This window comes from Meleagris gallopavo, chromosome 3 (assembly GCF_000146605.3).
Source record: "Meleagris gallopavo isolate NT-WF06-2002-E0010 breed Aviagen turkey brand Nicholas breeding stock chromosome 3, Turkey_5.1, whole genome shotgun sequence".
Lineage (NCBI taxonomy): Eukaryota > Metazoa > Chordata > Aves > Galliformes > Phasianidae > Meleagris > Meleagris gallopavo.
The window spans coordinates 36,584,853-36,604,272 of NC_015013.2; the positions used below are offsets into that span (position 1 = coordinate 36,584,853).

Consider the following 19,420-nt stretch of genomic DNA (forward strand, 5'->3'; position numbering starts at 1 on the left):
TTTCCATTAACAGTGAGGTGTCATTATGCTGGAGTTTTCATGAGATCCACCATGGCCTGTTTTATAGTCCATATTTGACAGTATTACCATGGCTTTCTATAACACTTATGAACTAAGCTGTTGCACTGAACAAATTAAAGCAAAATTTAATTTTCAGTAAGAAACAGGCTGTATATTTCTCACTTTTTAGAAAATTCCCATTTAAGTTAATGATAAAATTTAATAGATTAAATGTGTGACAGCACAATTTCCCAATGAACATAATTAAAGTTCAGACTTCATGTCTTTCTACCACATTTTAAAACATCATTTATGAAAAATAATCTTTTTATGGATTCAGTTAAATAACCCTGAACACCAATGTACCATTATTAAATTCATCAATTAGTTTGCCTGCTAGTGACTTAAATTTGAGCTGAGATGACGGAGCATACGTGAGAAGCAGTAAGGGTTCTGCACCGCAAGGCAGTGGGCATGGAACAAGCTGCCGAGGGCAGTGGGCATGGCTGCAAGCTGCTGAAGTTCAAGGAGTGTTTGGACACTGCTCTCAGTCATAGGGTCTGATTATTGGGTGGTCTGTGTGGAGCCAGGAGTTGAACTTGACCCTTGTGGGTCCCTTCCTATTCGAAATATGCTATGTTTCCATGATTCCATTAAAGATCCTGGAATCCACAACTTGGGGATACAGTGAAATAACGATATTGAGATACTTTTATGAGATATTTTTATGCTAGCTTGTGGCATGTAGAGTTATGTGTTTTCTAAGAATTTATTTCAGGTGGAGAAGACTCAAAATTTCATAAAAACAGAACATACTTCTAAGACAGGTCAGGTACAGAGAGCAATAAATAAACTTTTCTGCCAAAATCAAGAAGACCCAAGGGAATGGCTCTATAGCCTAAGCCCTAGGAAAGGCAAATGTTTCTCTAAGGGCAAGCAGTAAAATAGAGAAAAAAAATATCTGTCTGAAGAAAACCATCCCAGACAATAAAATCAGGTTGCTTCATGATTTAACACAAAGTGAAACTTTTAGGAGAGAAAAATACTCCCTGATGAATTGTGCTTTTTATTAGCCTTAGAAATAAGTTCAAAGGATTGTGCATGTGAGTCAATGTAGCTCCATTCAAGCTATAAGACAACAGTCAGTTCAATTGTCGTTCAGACTGCTAATACAGTACGGGGAAATGAATTATATCTGAACATTTGCTATTTGTTTGAGGTAATATTTTGACAGCTACAGAAAAGGGGCAGCTGACCCCTTTTTTTTGTGAGAGCTGGGGACTCTATCTCCTGCTGCCTCTACCCTGTCCATGGCCCAGGACAATATGCCAGCTCCTGACCCTGCAAGGCTGCAGCAGAGCGATCTTCAGCTTCTCACAGCCTTGCTTTGCCAAGCCATGGGCCCTAACAGCCATGGACCCAACCCAGCTGGGCCCATGTCTAGGCCCAGTTTTGGTCCATCCTCACCCCCAGGAAGGAGCCACTTTGTGCCCTTCGCAGCCCTGCTCCTGGTTGGACAGTGGAATAAGTGTGATCTAGGAGGCTGTCCCAATACACCTGACCACAGGGAGCCATTGTCCCCACAGTGCCTTGATATATGCATTACAGTTTCTTAAATCTTTGTGAACAAGTACAGGATGTATTATTATAGAAGATCTGATGATCAGCTATGGATAAAATGGAAGAGACAGCAGCAATGCAATGCACCTCCTCTGTGAGTGCAACCTGCTGGACATGTAACTGATGTCTTCATTCATAGAACCTGAAATGACAGTCACAGAGTCCCCCAAGACTCTTGGGGGAGAATTACAGTAGCCTGGACATTTTATCTCATAGTATCAAAACTGGGACAAATGGTTTGCTAAAGGTAATCGCTACAAAGGGAAGAGAGATACTTCTCATGCACTGAACTGAATGATGAGAAATGTTGCTTCAGGGGATCATTGCTTTTTTGATTTTGTGATTTATGACTTTTTTTTTTACTCATTCCTATGCCATAGTGAGGTGATTATTAAAAAGTGTTTCTAAAGTGATGCTACAATTGTGCTTATGTTCACTGTAGGAGGAGTTTAAGTGTTTATCACTCACAGTTTCTTGAATATGTCTCATGAGAAAATAACAATTTAAACTGAAGGTAGCTGTATGTTGCTGCTATTTTGTTGTGTGTTTTTTTTTCCCCAGATAGTTTTAGAAATGTAAGTGGCTGTTATTTTTTTTATTTATTCACAAAATAACATAGAAACAGTACTTCAGCAACTTGTTGTGTACTTCCCTGTTAGCAAAGCTTTGAACTGCTGTTTTGATAAATAATGCAAAAAACACATCTATAAATCCACTTTAATTTTAGTGTTAAACTACTCTTATGTAATTATATGTATATTCATGTCTGCAAGGTTAAATATGTATCTTTCACAATAAGAGCAAAATTAAACTGAGGCACATACCAATTCTATTAGGACACAAACATTTCCATGCAGGAAACCACTTAAGAATTATCAGTAGTCCATACATTTTTTCTCAGGTACAAATAAAATATCTGAAATATTCGTTTTGACAACACTAATGTGAGGAAGGTTTCCAACATTTTCCCACTTCATGAGAGACTTGCTGACATTAAAGCATTCTTCAGATACCATTATTTTTCATTACTCTTGCTCAGTGAAGTCATCAAAGGCTATAGATACCTTTTAGTAAATAATACTGTAGCCTAATTCCAAGTCCTTAATTGTTTAGCTGAGCTTGCAGACTCTGTCAGCCCAGGTAAGATAAATGGTGTATCCATTTCCTACAAGAAGAGTAAGAAAAGTTTCCCTTAAACACACTCAGAAGCTGATCACGCTGCAAAACTATTGCTACGGTGGATTGAAGCTAAATGACTCGTCATTAGGAGGAGTGATTTTTGATCAAGCTCTATATTCCTTAAAACTGATGGAAAATAAATGAGGATGGCAGAAACCATAGTTTGCCCTAAGTGGAAGTAATACACAGTTACTGCACAGTAACAGCAGTTACTGACATCTTAAAAACAGATGATAGCAAGGCTTCAAACTATTTGAAATTTGCAAAGATTACAAAGGCCAACATAAGACTCTTGAGGAAGAATTGCAGTCTTTTTAACTATCAGACAGCAATTCAAGAGGCAATTTATGTGGTACTTTGGATTTTAAACTATTAAGCTGTTAAAATAACTACTTGCAATTAAACAGTCACGGATGTACAGCACTTTACAAGGAGGCTTGCTAGCATTTCAGTGTTGTCAGAGTAGAAAAATATTCCCTATAAAGGGTAAAAAGATTTTGTCAGGACATTCTGATGAAATGTTTTTCATTTGCTTGATGACTCATGAGACAATTGTACATTTTAAGTAGAAATTCATAAATCACAAAATCAAAAAAGCAATGATCCCCTGAAGCAACATATTTCCTGAATAGAATAAGTAATTAATCAATGTCATCATTTATATAGCTACTATTTGGCAAGTCAAATACGATAGAAAGTGATAACAATAGGTAAGGTTGAGAAATCTTCAAACGCATAAATCATTGCAGTTGTTTCAGGAAGATTTTACTCACTATAGTTTTCTTTAGAAATAAATTTGAAACCTTTTTAATTGAAATAAAATAATTTGTAGGCATGAAATTCCGCTCACTATAGACCTACAAATTTCTAGAAAATATATTCATTTTTAACGTATTCCTTTTGTCTCATCAAATATATATATATACATATACATATATATATATACACACAGTGCAAAGTATTTGTTCTTTTTTTTACAGAAAAAAATAGGAACAGCTTATGACTGCTGTGCCATGTGATTATACCATACTCCAACACATCTGAGAATGCCGATTAAGTTTATACACTAGAGAAAGCTCTAACTCTCCAACTCTAGATTTTCATGGAAGGAGGAAGCACAGTCAAAACAGTCAAAAGGTTTGAGCTTTTCATTGAATTTTTTTTCTTAGAAAAGTGGTTCTTGGAAGATGCTATGTAGCAGCAATGTGTGATTTTGTAAACACTGTAATTAGTCCTATCGGAGAACTCAAGTAACTGGTCAATATTGGTTCAAATTCTCATCTTAGATTTGCTACTTGATATTTAAGGTTGATTTTTATAAGAATCCTCTGTTCTCACTTATGCAGTGTCTATCAGTTGCATCAAGCAAGGAATCTTCACCTCTTGTGCTCAAACATCTGCCAGATCTGCTTCTCCCAAGATGGTGGGGAACGAATGCACCTACCTAAGCAGCTCTATCAAACTTGTGCATGAAAGGACATGAAAGCAGCAACAAAAGTGCCCTGGTAAATTCTCACTGCAGCATAAAGAATTTGGAAATATACAATGGTAAAACCAAAATGCTTTTGTCATCTAAGTCTCTTGCTAACCATGCCCTTTATAGGTATATTTTTTGGTGTGACAAGCTATGTATATAAAAGTGCTGTTACACATATACTTGTTATGACATTATAACTTAATAAAGAGATATATACTTAATAAAGAGATGATTTTAATTTTGAAACAAAACTTTAATGGCAGATCTATTATTCCATCATCTATCATTGTAACAGCTAAATCTACAACCCACAGATATATAACCAAACTATTTCTACATTTCATAGTAAAATTCATGTTATTTATCATTATTAATTTGATGTGGATAATCTGATAATCCTTTACTTATAACCATGAATAATATCAGTACCAGCACTTGCTGGAATTGTTATTTTCTCTGTAAGAAGTACAGGTTTAGCTTTGCTAGTGATATTGGCTATATAGGCATTTACTGAGTTACACTGATCTCAGCACTGAGCTATACTGAGATGAGACTTTAGAAAAGCAAGGGGTACAAGAGTTGGGATCTTATCTAGTGCTTGTCAAAGGATGTCACATGTAATATCATTCTCAAATAAAGATTCAGGGAAGACTTATGAAAGATTACAGTATCATTATAAATAGCATATTAAACTTATAAATATTTAAGTGCATGATGAATTATTGTAAGTGAAATAAATATTGCCTATTAACTATAAAAATTAGTAGAGTTTCATGCTCATTCAATGCACCAAAAAATAGATTGGAATATTGCAAGAGAATAAGCACACTTTAATGGAAATAGCCTGAAGAAACTATGATGAAAAAATCAAATCCCTGTTAAGAACCTGTACTGAAGGGAAAATTACTGCATCTGTCTCCTTCAAACAGAAAGCATGTTCAAAGTTACAAATAATTACTGCCTTAGTATCTGAAATTTAGTAGTCCATTAAGCATTGAAACAGAATGCTTTGAATGTGATTTTCTGGATAAGTTTTGTAACTGTTTAAAAAATATATCCTGCAGTTCTTTTCTAAAAAAAACAAAAACAAAACAAAAAAAAAACCAGCCAAAATCAATTTTCCCTTTTTAAGTAATATGAAAGTTTATGGCCCTTTTGAAAGCATTTTTAAACTTCTTTGGCATGATTGATCAGGTTAGCTCAAAAGATGCACCTCAGATGACGTTAGATACTTCTGTACATCATCTATGAGTCCAAAATTCAAACTTTATGGTCATTTATTTTCCCATAATTACAGCTAAGTTAATCAAATGCTATGTTGTGAACAAATAAATCAAAGCCAAGCCAGTGCTGAGGACCTCTGAAAGGCATAATTGCTCTGCATGAAAACAGTTGTATCATACAGAGTGACATCCTCTAAAAGGACAAGATGAGACATGCATTACATTTGATGGGCTCATGGAACTCCTGATATTAGCCATATGCTCTGCCACTGAGATGAGGAGCCTATTAGTCTGTGGAGGGCTGAATGGTCAGACATGCAAATGATTTACTGGCATGCCTTCAGATCTACAAATTTCCCTCAGAGATTCATCAGAATGTCTCTATAATGGATTAACTTTTATAAATTAGAGAAACTGCCTTGTGGTTTTGTACCATCTCCAGACTGTCCTTGTATTACAATAAGCTGCTTCAGAGCGAGTAACAGAATAATGACCTGAAATCTCCTGAGGCACCAAGAAAGACTGTGAGGTACACCCAGATTCAATCTAGGCCATTGTCAAGGAAGACCAACCCAACTTTTATCTGTAATTAACTGCCTGTTATAACATGTCCCCCCAGAAAAAAAAGTTATGCTACCTTGAAAAGTCATGAACAGTGATAATTTTTTAAGGAAGTTATGAATCAGAATAAAATATTTTACTTTGTTCCTGCCTGGGAAGATTCATCATAAGAACAAAGACAGTGTAAAAATATATTATTCTATACTTTCTTTTCCTAAAAGGAATGTTTCTGTTGACAAGATTATCTGTTAATAAAATTTCTGATTACTGTTCTCATTACATTAAACACTTACTTCCTACCTGCTCAGTCTGGCTTTAATTACCTAACTCAGTATACAGAAAGGGTTTGGGGGACATTAAGATTCGATTTCTTTCCCCCCTAGAATCTTATTTAGAAATCCTGCTCTCATTACTCACAAGACCAAACAAACCAAAAGCTGCCTGGTATCTGTCAGCTTAATTGAAGTGAGCTTTATGAGGCTGTTGCTTTGGTACAAGTTCAGCCTGTACCGAGATCTACCCAGCTCCACTTCTTTGTTAGTTGTCTAATGAAGTCCTTTGCACAAGTTCTGTAACACATAGGCTTGCTGATTTCTGGCTCACTGAAGAAGAATCAGTATGTGACAGGGGGTGGGTTTTGCTGCTTCCAGTAATAGCTGATTATTCCTTTCAAAAGAATTTTACTTTTATTTCATTGGGAATTGACACTTGATATGGAAAGTTTATCTTTTGTCCACATTTATTTTGAATCTTTCCTATTCTCAGAACAAAACGTTTGCAGTTTAACAGTAACACTAGCAAGCTAAAGGATAAACCAATTAGAGAAAAACACTTAGGAAACATTAATTAAGAAAAGGGTGAGGGGGGGGGGGGGAGAAATGGCCAAAATAATATCCATAAAGCATACAATAAAACACAAAGTTTACTGTTACATACAACCTGTGATAAATTACTTGACTTTTCTATAACTGTAAACAACTTTCTATGTGATAAGAATAAATTCCGCAATTTCTACTGCACAGGAGGGTATCAGAAAAATGAGTTACTATTCCACACCCACGCATAATTTATTTTCAAATGATTCCTCAAAATTTAATTTGCCTCTGCTTACAGGGTATGGCATAGTTTTTTTGGTGCTCTAAAATGCTCATGGTTCATGAGTCACACAGACTAAGTCATGACAAGAAGCAGACCTAAAAGATTAAATTTGAGCAATTAAATTAATGCAGTGTAATTACAACACTGACCTTAAAAATTTAGCTGATTATTCATACTCTTTGACTATCATGTTGAAGACAACATCCTACTATCAAAGTCCATCATATGTTAACTTTAATTATAAGCATAATTAATGGTAGTCCTATTGCTCTAGATCAAGTTGATAGGAAATTAGTTGCACTAGCTGAGCATGAATTGTATTAAAAGCTATGGCCAACTTAGCCATTCTTCTATTCTTATGATATTTTATATCATTATTATTATCATTGCTTTAAGCAGGGACCAAAATATTTTCTCTGTTAGCACAAGAATGAGCAACAAAGGCAAAAGAGAAACATCTGATGACATCAAGAGGACATCATGAATTTATGAGAAATTCTGCGAAGATACTCCCAACATCTAAAGCAGCTTCACAGAATCACAGAATCGTAGGGGTTGCAAGGGACCTTCAGAGATCATCGAGTCCAACCCCCCAACTTTATTGAGATATGCTCAGCAGTGCCCAGCCAAGAGCACACAAACCAATCTCTAGGCAGCAACACCAAAGTCCTGTGTGAACTGTTGAGGATGTCCACAATCCTATGTGTCCTACACATCCAGTTTTCCAAGAGCCCCCTTAGACATCCTCCAAACATTCAGTTTTTGCATCCTCTTCTTTATGCAGCCAAGCTGCTCAACAAGTATTTTTCACGTATCTTAAGTATCAAAGCTGTCCCGCCTGGGAGCCACCTCATATCCCTAAGACAGATCTCATATGCTCCTAACACTTGACTCCTGAGGTACTGTTAGTGCTATCTGATCAAAACTTAGAAGTCCCTCCACTCTCCTGAAAGGCTGGTAGCTGTAGAAGCGCAGAGAGCCAGCCTTTCATATCATTGGTGGCACAACCCAGGAGGAAAATCCTTCCCTTGTTTCATCATCTTTCCCTGGCTGAGGATGTGGGGTAATGAGTTCTCACACAATATCAGAATGTGGGCACAGGCCACCAATTCTTAGCACACTTTCCAGTGTAACCTGCTGTAGAGAACCTGCTTTAGCAGGAGGTTGTACCGGATGGTCTCCAGAGGTCCCTTCCAACCCCTGTGATTCTATGATACTTAAACTTCTTTCCATGATTAGTGAAGCAACACTCTACCCATCTCTGGCAAGGCAACCACACATTAGCTCAGTATTATCCCTAAACTGTCTTTTACAATTCTGCCAAGATTTTTCTTAGCAGGAAGATTTTCCAGCTGAACCATCAGCACACACAGCTGTAGAAGATTAATACAAATAATGAGTGGGCTGCTTTTAAGGTCTATTTTAAAGGGGATGATGAAGCAGTCTTGTCTTGATTTTTGGCTTCACAGGACTTAGAGCAAAGTTATATAATAGTAGGTTTAATGGGATATCCTCAGAGAACTATGGTGGTAGCTAGTGTAGAAGAGCATCCATCAGTTGGTAGAATTCAGCTTTTCAGTAGCCTTTTCTCCACATTTGAATTTCCCTATCAGAAGAGCTAACCCCTGGTCTCTTACTGTAAGTAGATGGAGATCTACATGTGGGATTAGTTGCAGCTGCAGTTTTAAAACTGTTTTTTTTATGGCATTCATCTTTGCAAGAAGATTTATAGACTATAATTATCTTTTTTGTTATTATATGGTATGTAAAAGAGTGAAGTATGTGTATGAAAAATTATTTGTACACTGAACATTTTTGAAGATATGTTGTCAGTGTAAGACCTAATAAATCTTGAGTTGAACTTGGAGAAAAGATTTCTATGGTAGTGAGCTACCTCGCCATTTGTTCATATTTCATTTACCTAAAGTATGTTTTATAAATGGTGAGAAGTTTCTCAGAGAGTAGAATTGCTTAACTTCCACTGGAAAAATGAACTGTTTTCCCCATTTCTCATCTGTACTATCTGAGATTGCCAGAGAAGTTATCAAACAATAGCACTATAATTATCCTGTTATTAATAGCTATTAGCTGTTAAATATAACTGCGTTATTAAACAATTGTTATCATTGTTTAATACTTAATGTAAAGCCACGGTGTTCAGAAGGCAAAAATAAGAGACCACAGTACATTTTTTATTTTCTAACTGGTTACATATACAACAGTCATAAAAAGACTTGCTTTACTGCATTGTTTAAATTATTTTGAAGCTTGAAAAATACTTTTTAATTTCCTGACACGGAGTTCTGAAATAAGTTTAGGAAAAAAGTGTTGGAACGGAAAATGATTGGAATACTGGCAAAAAAAAGTTCCTTTCCTAGCGATTTTTCTACTATCTTAATTCATTCATCAGGACTTTTCATATGAAAATGCGGAGAAAATAAATATTGAAGAAAATCTTTTTGATCTTTTGAAAGTCTTTTGAAAGTAAGCCTGCTGAAATATGGTACTTGCATTTAATGTCTATTGTTAAACAATGACATAAGTATCTTGTATGCTTACATTATGATTTTTAAATATATATATATTTAAATTAGTCTTATGATACAACAATAACTCCTCAAAAGTCTGCCTCACATATAAATATATTGCTTAAAATTCACTGAATATATTCCTGGGGGAAATAAACATTTCTCAATTTTGCCATATAACATAGAACTCCTGGATAAGTTTACAAATTCCTTCTACTTACATTTCTGTATAAATTTCACTAGCTTGTGAAATATCTTCTATTAAAGTATTGATATTTGAAACAGACTGTATGTCAATACAGTAATTTATCAGTTTCTCTTTTTATGTTACTTTTCGTAGAGGGAACATTAAATTGAAAATGGAAACAGAGACAGTAAAGAGGGTTTTTTGCATAGCCATTTGTATTTACCTTCATATATCTGATATCTAATTATATCATGTATTTGAACATTTCTTCATGTATTTCTCACATTAAGTATGATCTTCTCTCTGTAGGCTCCAAGGGTCAAAATGCTTATAAAGTTTATCAGATTTGTACTACATACTGGGAGAAATCCTCTTGATTCATACTACCGAATTAGTTGTTAGCTATTCTGTTCCATGAATGAGTGAATTTTGTTGCAAATTTGACCTCATCTTATGCTTATGTCTTCATTCCACCCAAGAGATGTGTGTGTGTGTGTGTGTGTGTTTATATATATATATATATATATGAATATGTATATACACATGCACACACCTAAGTTCATTTATTTAGAGTGTATATATCCTTTATATATAAAATATTTACATAGCAGGGAAGAGAGTGCCTAGGATGGTATTTAACTGCCTCTAATAAAATTTTTTCAGGGAAAATATATGTCCAAATTATTAAGCAACTTTAAAAATATGGAAATCATTTGTAGTTGTCACACTGTTAATAACATTTCTTCAGTAATGAGCTTTCTGAAATGAATCTGCTACATCACTGATAGTTGATTCAACACTGAATTTTGTGAAACTCCCTTTTTTTTTTTTAATGTGGACACTTGTCTGAAACTAGACCTGCACAAAAGCAAAACTGCTATTTCCAAGTGCAATGAAGTTAAAGGATAAAATCTCAAGTCTGACTTCTGCACATTAGCATTCAAAAGTGGAATGATTGTAATACTTTAATATCTAGAACAACTCTGGAAATCTGGACTTTGAAAGACTACAGGATTTATTTGACCTGTCTAGAGTCAGAAATTTAGATCATCATAAGAAAATGGCATTATTCCCACATTTTCCTGTACCTGAAGAACTCCAGTTTGGAGTGAGGCAGCAAGATCACTCTTAAATGCTGCTGGTCATACTCATCAAGTCATTAAGTTTGCTTTTACTACCTAAGGAAGAGGAAAGACTGTGTAATATCAGAAGGCAAGTAGATGACTTTCTTAAGGAGAGAAACTTGATAATCAACTGGTTATTGAAAATCTGCCAGCTCTTTTAAAATAAACTTTAAAAAGTAGCTTCATGTAAGAGATAATGGGGCTGAAGTTCTCTGTCAGAGCTTTGCTTGAATCAAAAAGTTACCCTAGGATGAGGTTAGCTTACTCATTTAAAAATAAGTAAATAAATCTCAAAGCACCAGACAACTTCAGAGTTAATTGAATAAATCTTATTTAAAAATAGCAGAACTGAAAATGCCAGCAAGGGCAGACTGTATTTCCTTTAATGAACCAAAACATTGGAACAGTGATGATTCCAGCTAGATTTAAAAATGAAGTCTTGTTTATCTCTGTTTTCCAAATTTGAATTTATTACCACTGGTTCTCAGTCTACAGCCACAAGTGAAAATGAGAAATCCCTAAAAAATCAAATTACTTATTTAATTACTTGCCCTCAACTTATATCAATTAGGAGAAAACACTTTGAAAGAATTAAACTTCAGTCAATAAAATAGTTCCAAATGCAATTGGAAACAGGACAAATTAAAACATTGAATTAAGAGAAGTCTGAATTGCTTTCAGCCACCTGAAACATATTCATATAACAGCAGGTGAATCATGCTATGGCTCCAAAAAAAGAAAAGTGCCTATCAATAATATGATAATAGTTAAGCTGTAATAAAATGGATTCCAGCAGATGCTCTACTGCCAACAAATATTTACAAGTTTGTGACACAGAAGAAGAAATCACACGAGAAAACATATTTTTAACCTGTAGCCTGTCTGATCCCTTAAGCAACAAGGAAGAGAAAGTGTTTTTTTTTTTGTGTGTGTGTGTGTGTGTGCCCTACATATTCATATACATTCATGTCAAAAGCAAAGACAGGGTTCCTTTAAACATTTGAGTAGGTGGTTAACAGTGACATCTGGAGACATGAAGACTTGCCATGCAGTAAGTGCAGACCAAATACACAGCAGGCTGACTGGCTTCTGTTGGTGAATAGGAAGATGAATAAAGTGAAAAGAAACAGGCTGAGAATGTAAGTGGTCTGTGAATGCACCCAAGGAAGCTGAAAGCTGCTGCTGCCTTTCCTACAGCAACACCCAAATAGCTCCTGCCTGAGGAACCATGACCAGGCCTTCAGAAATGTTAATGTAGACAAAGGAGGTTCTTTCTGAAGACAATTTCTTAGAGCTGAAAGGTTTGTCAAAGAGTGATAGTAGTTACTGTGGATTTTTTTCTTCTTTATAACTTTTCTCTTATGGAGCAGTACAAAAGAGATGCTCTTCCTCAGTGGAAGCTAGCAAGTGCCCCTTCATGTTACTATTTTGTTCCTGTCTCTTCTTAAATGGATAACTTCACATCAGCAATGCAGTTCTAAGAGTCATGTGAGATATCATCATCTCTAGTTCCCAAAGGCAATAAAGTGAATTTTTCACTTTCTCAAAAAATGAGGAACAAAATGGACTTAGAGCCAGTCTGGTAATTCCTCAAGGCTGAAAGTAGCCCAAATATTCTCTATTCATTTTTAGTATACCTGAGTGCAGAGGTGGGGATTTTCATTGAAAAATTTTCGCTGCTGCAGTGCTTGCTCCATGCCTGTTATTACCATATCAATTCTTGATGCCCAAGACGCGTTTCTAAGAGAGTGGCGCTTTTTTTCTGGAAACTATGTGGGAGAGAGACATAAATAGATGGATATGGAGCCTTCTTCAAGAAAAGCTGAAGAATGAGATTATTTGTTTAACGGAGTTTTTTGGTCAGGCATAATGTTACTGCTCTAGTGACATTCTATGTAATCATGGATGTCTTTTCACCTGTTCGAGAACAGGTAAAACACCTGAACACCTGGTTCAAATGAGAAAATATGTGTTGTATTTTTCTGAAGTTAATATGATGAACATCACAGCAGGAATACAGGATTGGATTAGCATTCTCTTAGCATCCCAGGCAGGATCTAATCCCTAAAGGATTTTCTATTGCCATTCTAACTTAAACGTTATTCATTTTGAAATGATGTCATTTTCCAGAGAGATATAGACTGGTAGTTAAAGATACACTGTCAAATAGGTGGATAGTGGTGTTCATCTAGTAGCACAAACAAAATAAATCTAGCATTCCCAAACAGCAATGAAAAATAGAGTATGCATATCCCATATTATGTGTCTCTATATCCCAATAAAATGTCATTTGAAATGAACACATTGTTACTAGAAAAATGTTCTGGTGAATTGAGTGAGCTAGCAGTTTTCTTTGAAAATCCTACAATAAAGGAATATTCACGTGAGAGTTTATTGATCAAGCATATTATTTGTGTCCTTTGCCATCAAGATATAAAGTCTATTTTACAGTGAGCAGAATACATTTGATATTTTGTCCTTGGCAGAAAGATAAAACAAGGATTAGTTGTGGAATGATATAATAGCCTTGGAAGATAATGAGTAGGAAATAATTTTCAACAAAAGATATTACAATTTACTGCTCCTGTGCAAACCTTATCAGCTCAATTTCCATTTATTACAGCTTGTGCAAGATGGCCATAATGACTTGACAATTATTTTTATGTGATGATGCTGGATGTATCTTGCTTTCAACTATATGAAATGACCTAATACATCCAATTTGATGAATCTTCTCTTGGGAAGTAACAAGCAGCAAGTTCTGAGAATGTTTTTGTCACCTGTTGAGAGCCTTCCCTGTATGCCATGCAGAGCTCTTGCCTTCTTTCCAGAGGTGCTGAAGTACCTAGCTAGCTGGTGGTTCAGCTGTGTCTGAGCTGATGTGACACCTGATTTTAATCGTGCTTTGGGTGGGTGATTGCACTTGTGGACTTTCAGTAAACAGAAATAGATTATATATTTACTGGGGAAAAGGTGTTTAACTGATGTTTCACAAGTTATGTAGTTATAAAGTGAAGAGATGGTAATCTAAGTGAGATTCTCTCATTTAAAAAGAAAAAAACCCACAGTAATGATAACCTCTTTATCTTCCATGGAAGAGTTTTCTGAGAAAACGCTGTGAATGTCTCTATGAGAGTCTAAAATGCAGGAACCAATCTAGCAGTGGGAATAGAGCTTGTTTGTGCTAGGTGGTGCCCTATTGGCATGCTGTCTCACTGGAATATGTGATGTGCATCAAAATGATTGTCCTGCTTTCCATCTCAGAAGTAATCTGAGCATAGAGGCTTTCAGATGCATGTGTCAAGAGTACTACAACACATTACCTAAAATATAGAAATAATGTTTTTACTTTTTAACAGGAGTTTGACAACTGTCAAATGAGTGGGCAATTAATAGCAGATGTGCGGGGATTATTTTCCCTTTGGTAGCATTGGCTTTAAAGACACTGATTTATTCTTGCTGGAGAGAAATCAGACTGCATTAGGAGCTTTGTCAGGAAAAACAACTTCAAATTAACAGGAAGGAATACAGATCTTTTCTGATTAATTTCTTATATATGATTTTTGTTTTAATCAGTAGAAAAGTAATAGATACCTCTCTACATTCAGACAATTAACTTTTTTTTTTTAACTTTGACTATATAGTGATCCATTCAGTTGACACAAACTAGCAGCATTCAAAAAAGTCTATTTTCCTGATCAACATTCCAACTTCCTGAACTTTTCAATTTGGATCTAAGGTATTATCAGGAGTACACAAATAACACAGTCCCTGAAATTCTAAGAATTGTCTTGAGTTTTCACAGAAAATCAGGTGCAATACCTGTCTATACATCATTAGCTGCTGTTATCTTCTATTCAATGTTAATAATTTCTACTAACTACAGCATTCTTGTTTTTCTTCTGCTTCACTCAGAGCTTATAATTTTCTTTCAATTCCCATGTTCCCTCTCTTGTAAACTCGCTTGTCAATCTCCATGTTATTATGCTTGTTGTTGTCTAGTTTCACTATGATAAAAACTTTCCCCACATCAGTACCATTGATGTTTTAATTCCTACAAATCCCTTTTCAGCTCTCTAGACTCTGGCACATGTGGAAAACTCCAGTCCTTCCTTTCATTTCTCAACTGCCTCAAAGCAATTCAAGAGAACTACCTTACCCTGTCAAAATGTCTCCCAGCCATTAAAGTCCTCAGAAGAGCAGAGATTTGTCCTCTTGGCAGAAACCTGAAAGACATGCTGTTACTTTGCAATAGCTCCCATGCCTCACAGTGAGTGAGTCAAGAACTGCCACCTGCTTTAAAAGATTTGCAGTCACTGCTTTGTCTTGCACGCCCTTAGGTTTTCATGGTGACAGTGTTATCAGCAAATTAGCATTCGCCAAAATAATGTCTGACATATTATTTAGCTAATAAGTTGGTCAGAACCCAACCTATGTTAAAGCTAAAATAACTCAGCGAGGTTTTGAGATTAAGGAGTAGACTTTAAGCTCTCAGCAAGGTGCAAAGCACAGCAAATCTATTTATTTTATGCTACTCTTGCTACAGGCAAGTTATTCCAATCTACAGAAGCAATTGCATGAGAAGATAATTTACAGGAACAGAGAAATCTGGGCAAGCATCAAACACACACAGCGTCTGAGACTGGTGACAGCTTTCCCAGTGGATACTAGGGTGAGTAAGCAGTCTGGCTGAACAGGCTGAAGAAGTCTTGGAAAAAGGAATGCTTGTTTTTTTGGTGGTTTTTGTTTTGTTTGTTTTGGGTTTTTTTTCCATCTTTTTTCCCTCAAATAAAAGACACCAAGAGGCTCCTAATCCACTCAAAAGGTCATAGAATCTTAGAATCATAGAATCTCAAAGGTTGGAAAAGACCTCCATGATCATCCAGTCCAACTGTCCACCTATCACTGCTATTTCCCCACTAAATCATGACTCTTAGTACAACGTTTCAGTGTTTCTTGAACACTTCCAGGGACAATGACTCCACCATCTCCCTGGACAGTCCATTCCTGTGCCTGACCACTCTTCTGAGAATAAATTTTCCCTATATTCCAACCTGAATCTCCCCTGGAGCAACTTGAGGCCATTCCCTCTAGCTCTATTGCTAGTTATGCGGCAGAAGAGGCTGACCCCCACCTCGCCACGTGTTCTTGAGCATCCTCTCTTTTTTTCCCAATTCATTAAAAAAAAAATCTTACAAATTATTTACTGAAGTCTCCATCTTTCTATCACTGTGAATAATTTACATTGCCTACATTTGAAACAGTTCCTGGTATCTGTGAAAAAATCCATGTTGCTGTCCTGAGGTTGCATTTATACAGATAAATCTGTTGACTGATATGCAATCAAAAATCTATCTCTATGTTGATTACAGATTGGGTGATAAATGTTATACAGTATTAAATTATACTGTACTACTGTTAGGATTGACTATCTTAAAATCTCTGTTTTATTGTACAAGCATTTATACTGATGTGTCCAGTATCCTTCCCAATTCATAAAGCCCATGAACAGAAAAACAAAAAATGTTCATCAGATTATTTTTTCCTTGTTGAAGAAGTCATAATAATATTTTTTTTCCAAGTATTTTGGTGTGTTAGCAGTATGAATAGTGCTGCTACCAGAGTGTCATTAACAGAAAACACTGCCTGAAAGCTACTTTTCCAGGATCTCTATTTAGAACCACTATCTCATTTCATGTAGATGCAATCTGTCTTTATCCAGACAGAAGTTTACGTAGAGAAGGGACATGCTTAATGATCCTGGGCTTTTTCCACTTCGCTGTGTTTTCTCCATTAAATAAAGCAGTAGCATAAATATGCATTTCTCTTGAAGAAGTATAAGAAATATTGTAGTTGTGGCTGGATTGCTTACTTGTTCCTTTGCTCTTAACTCAACAGGACCTTGAACTATTTCTCACAGATATTTACTGGAGAAGAGAAACTTCCAGATGGACTACAATTACTAGAATTGAGCAGATGATTTTGTAACAGAATTAGAACTGATTGGATTTACCTCTGCAATTTTAAGAGCACTCTGAGAAATATTCTGATTTAATCTAGAGTATTTCCTCTGTACTGATGAGAAGATAACCTAAATTTTCAGAAAAGGGCCTTTCATTCAACTTAATGTTAATTGCATTGAAAATACAATGGAATATATGTAAATGACACAGTGATTGATATAAAGCAATCTGAATGAGGGTTATGTCTGTTTATTTGGAACTTGGTTTTCCTTGCCTCTGAACTTTGTACATCGCAGTCTAGAGAGGGGACAAATCTGATTTTTAGGTTACTGTATGTCTGTATTATAGCTTCAACCCAGAATCTCACAGAGGAATCAGGGAAACCTCAATGTACTCTGATTTATATTCATTTGCAAATTTCCCTGATGAAAAATAGCTGGAGAGCAGCAGGACTGGGCTGAGCTTCAGCCTTTTCCCAGCACTTGTCCTGAGCTTCAGACTGTGTTTGAAGCCACCTTGCTGGGTGTGCTACCTCACAGGGGATTTGCAAAACTTTAGGCTGTTTTCAGGTTGAGGCTGTTGTCACCAGAGCTAGGGACAAATAGGACATCATAACCAATCAAAATATTGGACTGCCTTGTACAATATCCTGGGGCTAGTAACAGATGCTTCAGAGAAAAATATTAAAAATATCAGTGGTAGGTAAATGTGGAATAAAGTAGTGTTCGAGAAGTTTCTTCTCACCTAGTTGTGGAAAATGACACATTATTTTGTGTGATGTTTTGTGATATTGCACGTGTGTAAGCACAGCTGATTAACTGTGATGTTAGTATTTCCTTGCACATGCTATGCTGAGGGAGGCTAATAAGGGCAACCTGTAACAGGATAATGGCACAGGAAAGGCTGCCATAGGGAATACCATGAGTTCTTAATTAAGCTGTCACTGAGAAATAAGCTCTCATCTGAGAAAATTCAGATGGCTAGGCTCACTCTTCCTTGTTAGAACTCAGGATCTGCTTGTCTATTGAAAAATTATGATTTCAGCGGATTGGAAGAGAACTTGATGGAGGACCTTGTCAGTGAATTTTACATGGAGCAAAATACCCGATATGCTGCAAAAATAAAGATGTTTCTTTGAGATTTATAGGAGCAGCTGGCTGTGGAGATGTCTGTGGTCTCCACAGACATGGAGGGAGCTGCTGAAGCTTTCAGGTGGTATCGATATTGCAAAATGCTTGCAAGTTAAATGTAGCTATGGTTCAGCATGCCATAGTCTCTCATGTTTGTCTTTTGAGACTGTGACAGAAGCTCTGTGGAAGCAAGTTTCTAATCTGGTTCAAATAAAACAGAAAGGCTTTCTTTGAAAGTAAGGCGTGGTGATGTCTAGAAGTAGAGACATTAACAAAATGAAGATGACGTATTTTCCTGGTTACTACCTGACATATGTATGATGTTCCAATTTTACTGGTACAAACAAATTCAGTGTTCAGGCTATTTCCAGGCATATATATAAACCTGTGTTGGTCAAAGCTGGAAGCAAGACTCCATTTCAGGCCTTAGAATGCAATACCTTCTCCATCTGTTTTCCTGTCAATGCATTTTCATCCTTCACAAAGTTGAACCCATGACCAGCGCACACAAAGTATCATCACTTAAGTGACGTCTTAAGTCCAAAACCTTCAGCAGAAACGGATTTCACAACATTGTTTTTTAGCTTTCTGTGAGCAGAACTCTGTCCTAGTACGATCTTGCCTACTGGCTTCTCATGGTTGTGGTGTAGGATGTATCACCGCCATGCCACCAGGCGCTTAATCTGCCTTGAACTACACTAGCTGCCCTCCACAGACAGGGACTTTCTGTTTGTAATTGTGTTGCAGCCTGGACTGTTAACTGAATCTAGTTTGCATCTGATGACAGCAGATGTGTTTAGTGCAGATGTAGTCATATTGTCTGCCCACTCACAGCTCTTCCCCAGCATGTCTGGGTAGCCATGAGACAAGGACCCAGATGGATGGGATTTCAACAGAACACAAACCTGAGGATCTAGATGCATGCTTGATGTAACCCACACTGAAATACCAGCTGCTGCTTTTCCCTTCGTGTCACTTCTTCTTCCTAGAAGGGTAAAGAGGCTAGTCCCTGCCCAAGCTATTACTTGCTCAGTTACACATCTATCTTTTCCTGGAGTGGTAGAGATGTGTTATTTGGAGCAAGCAAGCAAGCAGCAAACATTTGTCTTTTGTCAGAAGCATTAATTGTTGTGACTCTGAAAGTGAGATGCTTTTCAAGACCTTGTTTATGCAATCTCAGCCTGCTTGCTTACTATTCTGCTGTTACACTGTAATTAAAAATTCTGGAAAGGTTGGTTCTGTCAGCATCACCTGCAAATTAAATGATTGTTTAACATATGCCTCAATCACATAACACAGTACCTTGGAGAAATGGAAGCGATGATTATTG

At 36.3% G+C, this 19,420-nt stretch overlaps 1 long non-coding RNA gene across 1 annotated transcript; it reads left to right on the forward strand.

Moving 5' to 3' along the window:
- The first annotated feature begins 8,631 nt into the window (after positions 1-8,631).
- LOC109366970 lies at positions 8,632-17,456 on the forward strand. The gene is made up of 3 exons (XR_002113685.1): positions 8,632-8,796; positions 15,544-15,669; positions 16,896-17,456. It is a non-coding gene; the product is annotated as an uncharacterized LOC109366970 (long non-coding RNA).
- Positions 17,457-19,420: the final 1,964 nt, after the last annotated feature.